Consider the following 5,599-nt stretch of genomic DNA (forward strand, 5'->3'; position numbering starts at 1 on the left):
AGGATATTGCGTAACATCTCCTGTTGTCCTTGTTTTCATTGGCTCCTCTGTGACTGTTGACTCAGTCCTTTTTGAAGCTCACTGATTTAGTTTCTGGGACATCACTGGCCTCAGGATCTCCTCCTATGGACCTGGCCACTCATTTTCCATCTCTTTTGCGGGATCATCTTTTTCTATTCAACTCTTAAGTGTTGTACTCCCCAGGATTTTGGCATTAGTTCTGAGTTCCTCTCACTCTGTATGTCCTCCCAGGGTGACCTCACTAATACCTAAGGCCTCAGTTTCCACCTACAGAGAACATTCTGGTCTTTACCTGCTCAACATCTCTTTGCTCACCTTCCAGTACCAGGATTTCTCTTTCCTGGAGGAACACACTTGTGGGTTTTTGTGGAGATGACCCTGTCCCACAAATTGTCACAGGTTTAGGTTCATGACCCAAGCATGGCCAGTCAGAATACTCCACCTCTGGGTTGTAGGCCTTGGTTCAGGAATGGGCATGTAACCTCCAGTCAACCAATCATAGTCTTCACCGAGACTTTCCCACTGAAGCTATTAGAAAACCAAAACAAGACAAATCTCTGCTGAGTTGTTGAATTAATAGATGTGTATTAGGGCTTTTGGGGTTGCTTGGTACTATAATGCCCAAGAAAATCCAAGAGATTAAAAAGAAAGACAGAAATCTAATACTATCAAAACCCCTGGACCAGTTATACCTGAAGAAAGAACAGTTGAACTTCTCAGGCAATGATTTCCTTTATTAGTTTTTTTTGCTTGTTTGTTTGCTCTTGTTGTTTTGTCACTTGCAACTAACCATATGTTGATGACTCCCAAATCCACATCTGTGGCCAAGGATTCCTTCCTGAGCAAAAGACTCATAGAAATAAGTTGCAATTAAACAATCTTCACACAGAAGTTTGTCAAAGTCATCTCAAATACAACATGTTATTTGTTAAACATGGCAACCCTAATCACACTAGAAATTTATATTTACTTGTTAATGATTTTTTAAATTGTCCAGCAGAATATAAACTCTATGAGGACATAAATTTTGCTTGTTTATTCATTGTTGTATCTCCGGCACCTAGAGGAACACACATAGTAGATGTTCAATAAATATTTGTTGAATGAGTGAATAAGCCAACGAATGAACAAAACCAAGGACTTTTCTTTAAATCCTTTTATAATGTTATCTACCACATTCAATCAGTTACTAAGCCCTATAGATTTTGACTCATGAATATCTCAGATTTCATGTTTGATCCCATCAGTGCACCCCACTGCTTATTATTTCAAGCCCAGATTGCTTCTTGCCTGGACAATGGCAAAAGTCTTCTAACTCCCATTCTTGCCCCCAGCCCTCCTCCACACAACTACCAGTCTCTTTCTCAATTGGAAATCAGATTCAAATGCACCTCTGCTTAAAATACATCAGTGATGCTACAGAGCTTTTTGGCTCAAATCCTGTCTCCTGCCTCCTTCTCCAGTCCCATCTCCTGGCTCTCTCTCCATGCTGCTATTGCCTGAGGAAGAGGGAATCACTTGGAGTCTCTCAAATTTATCAGCACACTTGCTGCCTCTGCATCTTTGCACATGCCACGGTCTCTTCCCGTGCTCCTCTTTTCACCCTCCTGATTATCTGCAAAACTCATGTCCTTCAGAAAGCCTTTGGTGTCTGTCTCTCCATTCTGATTTAGCAGTCCCTTCCCTATGTTCACAAAACTCCCTGTACACCCCTTTGCCTACCAAAGCACTTACGTGGCACAGACTACTTCAGTGCTGACTAATATCTATATTTTACTTTCCTCTCTGGCATGCAGCTGGGCTACATTTCTCAGCCTCCTTTGTAGTTAGGGTGGCCATGTGACTGAGGCCTCTCACATATGGCCCTCCCTCTCTTTGGATGTATTTTCCTGTTTGTCTTTGTAATCGCTTCTCCCAGAACCTCTTTTTTAGATGAAGAATGTAGTGATTAAAGTAGCTTTTCATGCAAATAGAGTCCCCAAATTGATAATCTAGTTTTAAAGAATTGCTGTTGAATTCCACATGCATTTAGAAGGGAAGCTGCCCCAGCACACAGACGTTTCCATGAATCAATGAAGACACAGTGGGTCACACTAAGTGGAGAGGCTCAGTACTGACAATTTTCTCCCTGATCTGGCCCTAGTCCTCATTTCTCTGCAACTCGCCGATTCAGCTAGGCCATAAACCCCTTAATAACCAGCTGAATCTTCTTGCAAAGAGGGCATGAAGCCCCAGGCTTCTTTAATCTTCTGGTGCAGTGGAAACAAGTGACAGGGTGGCCTGCTCTTCCATGAGTAATGGTCCCATCTCGTGGTCTCTTCTCAAACATGTAACACGGCTGCAAGAAATTCTGTCAGTCCTTCATATTTTCTGTATCTGCTCTCTGCTCCAAAAGGACATCTGATTGTTTCCCTGCGCTTGAGATACTCTCAGAGCTGTGAGGGAAATGTAAGAATTCCACTGAGCTGCAAAGATCAAGAAGTTTGGGTTTTTCTTCCTTTCCTTAGAGATCTTTGGCTCTGACCACTAGCGCCAGAAAGGTTCTTTGGCAATAAGGGACATCAATTCCTTCATTTTCCTTCTTTAAGGGAGTGGCAGTGATAATAGGAATGAAGAGATAGTGGGTTCACTTACAATACTAATCTTTCCTCAGGGCCCAGCAACAGAAACATCTCTTGTTTGGAGAGTTCAGTTTCTTGCACTCAGTTAAACAACCACATGCTCAGAAGGAACTACTCCATCCGCGTCATTACTCAAGGATGCAGAGTCCTCAAGGTCATTTTTGCCACCACTATCACCTTTTTGTCACTTACATTCCCTATTTTTTTCACTTGTTTGGTCAGTATTTGGAGCTTCTACTTTTATTCCAGCACCTAACTACTCGAATACTGACTCATTCAAAACCCACACTTCATCCCATGGCAGGACCTATGTCCCGCTCCAGGATTTCTGCATTTATGTGGTGAGGTCGGCAGCAAGGGAATACCACCTTCTTCGGTTCTTTTCCTGGTGTTGAAACTTTCCTCAGCATGTTGCTTCAGAATATCCATGCTGTGACCTTGACATGGTGGGGACAAGATTCCTTCTTAGAGTATCATAAAGAGGGCTTGGATTTTTCACAGAGAAGTCCTGAATTCCAAGTAGTTCTCCCAAAAGATCTCCACCACGGTGTACCATAGGCTGCTTCGCCGTTATGTGGTGGCCTAGATAATGCATGACCACTCCAATGGTGAACATTTCATCTTTGCACCTGCCACCTGCAAACTCTCCAAGAGTGGCAGTGTTTTTGTACCTGTTGTACACATAAAAGAAATCTGACTTACTCGGTTTGGGGAGAACCTGCAGGCACTAGCAGATATAGAACCCTGGGTGGAATTGGAAAATGATGTCATTTTGGAACTGAAGAACTTGCAGTCTGTTGACTAAAACTTACAGCTACTCCATGCATTGCTCCTCAGCTGAATCTGGAGGGTGCCAGCCATGGGTCCTATTGACTTAGAAACATTTTGACATTGAGTATCTTAGCATTTTCAAGAGACACTTTCTGCCCTGAAAGAATCTCTGTGCTCTTCTGTACTCCATCCCAAACCAGCTGAATCAGAATCTGCATTTTAATCAGGTTCTCAGCTGATTGACATATACACTAGCATTAGCAAAGCCCTGGATTAGAGGATTTGGGGTAGCCCAGTTTGCAAGGGGGGAGGGTCTAGCCACCTCTGTTCTCAGGCCCAACTACACATTAGGTCCTTGTGGGCAGCTTTGAAAAATCCTGATGTTCAGGTCAAAGTGGGTCAGTTAAATCAAAATATTTGCAACTGGGGCCTTGGGAAATCAGTATAATTTTTAAACTCCTGGGTGATTTTAATGTGCACTCAGGGTTGAGAACCACAGGGCTAGGGAAAAACTCCAAACAGAATTGGAGAGAGAGACTAAGGCCATCAGGAGTTCTTGGAGGGGATGGAGTCCTTTTTTCTCAACATGGCACAGAAGTTAGAGGCCTGGACTCTGGAGCAATGTGGGCTTGTCTGGGTTTAAATCCTGTTGTGTGCCACTTGCCAGCTGTGTGGTTGGCAAGGTACTTAACCTCTTTGCCTCTGTTTCTTTACAATGGGAGTGATAATAATAGTAACTCTGCCATAGTATGTTAATGAGGATTAAATGACCTAAACTGTAAAGTGCTCATTAAAGTGCATGGCACACAGTGCTATGTATTTGTTCATTAAATACATATTTAATTCTTTCTGATGGGGGTCATCAAAGGTTTCTCATTTTCCTGTTGCCATGCCCCATCCTTGGTGGTAGGTTCTTGGGCAGCAATCACAACTCTGATTAGGTGCACAATAAATGTTTGAGGGATGCATGAGTGAATGGTTACAATGCCACCTTGTGTATTCAGTGGGAAGAAATAACAAAACACACAGTCGGGTCTCCGTACTCTATGGGTAGTGTGAGCAAATGTCCCAGTTTGCCCAGGAAAGAGGGACTTGGGACTTATGGTGCTAAAACTGGTGAAGTCCCAGGAAAGCTGGGACAAGTTGGTCACCCTAAGTGTGAGCACAGCTCAAATGTCCATTTCCTCGAAATACTGTTTTCAGATAAACACAAGGAGAGACGCCCAGGGCCAATTAATTTCTGTGCACATAACAAAGGCAATGGTGATCCGCTTCCTGGCCATGGGGTATGTGCATGTGTGTGCATGTGTGCATGCATGTGCATACACATGCACACCAGTGATAGTAGTAGCTGAAATGTATGCACTATGGTAAGTAGTTTGCATGCTCAAGAGGAAACATTGGATGGCCTGGTTCAAATCCTGGTTATGCCACTTAATAGCTTTATGATATTGGGTATGTTTCTTAGCCTCCATGTACCTCAGTTTATCCATCTGCAAAATGGAGATAATAACAATACTTACCTTTCAGGGTTGTTAGGAAAATAGACATGCTCATATATGTGAAGCATTTAGCAGAGTGCTGGGCACTAAATAAATTTGATATTAGAGATTGTTATTATTATTGCTATCATTATTAACACTACCAGACAACCTGTATCCTTCCTGTACTTCGCTCCCTTAAAAATAAGATGTAGAATCATAAGCCAATCACTATTAAAATTAAGTTATTAATGTTTGAAGAATGAGTCAGAGTGCTAAGTAATATAGGTTTCTGGTGGAGTAGTAAGGCATTTCTCAATCTTCTCCCACTCACTATTTCTCATCCATGATTTAGCTGAAAGTAGAGAAGCCACATATCAGATATACGGGAGATTACAAAAATAACAAATACTTTTAAAAAAATTAACTTTATTGTTGAAAGAATTAAGAATGTCCCCTTTATCCCCCCACTGACCTCTTCTACCCTGCACCCAGTCCCCCCCCCCCCCGGGCTTCACCAGACTATTGTCTGTGTCTATGGGTTATACATATATACATGTAAGTTCTTTGGTTAATCTCTCCCACCCTACCCACCCACCCCCACCTTCCCTCTGAGATTCGTTAGTCTGTTCCATGCTTCTAATGTCTCTGGATCTATTTTGTTCATCAGCTTATTTTGTTCTTTAGATTCCACATATAAGTGAG

General features: G+C 42.4%; 1 pseudogene; it reads right to left on the minus strand.

Annotated features, from left to right (window-relative positions):
- Window positions 1-2,194: 2,194 nt before the first annotated feature.
- LOC107535668 (protein Mdm4-like) lies at window positions 2,195-3,413 on the minus strand (annotated as a pseudogene).
- Window positions 3,414-5,599: the final 2,186 nt, after the last annotated feature.

This window comes from Miniopterus natalensis, chromosome X, assembly GCF_054644295.1.
Source record: "Miniopterus natalensis isolate mMinNat1 chromosome X, mMinNat1.hap1, whole genome shotgun sequence".
Classification (NCBI taxonomy): Eukaryota; Metazoa; Chordata; class Mammalia; order Chiroptera; family Miniopteridae; genus Miniopterus; species Miniopterus natalensis.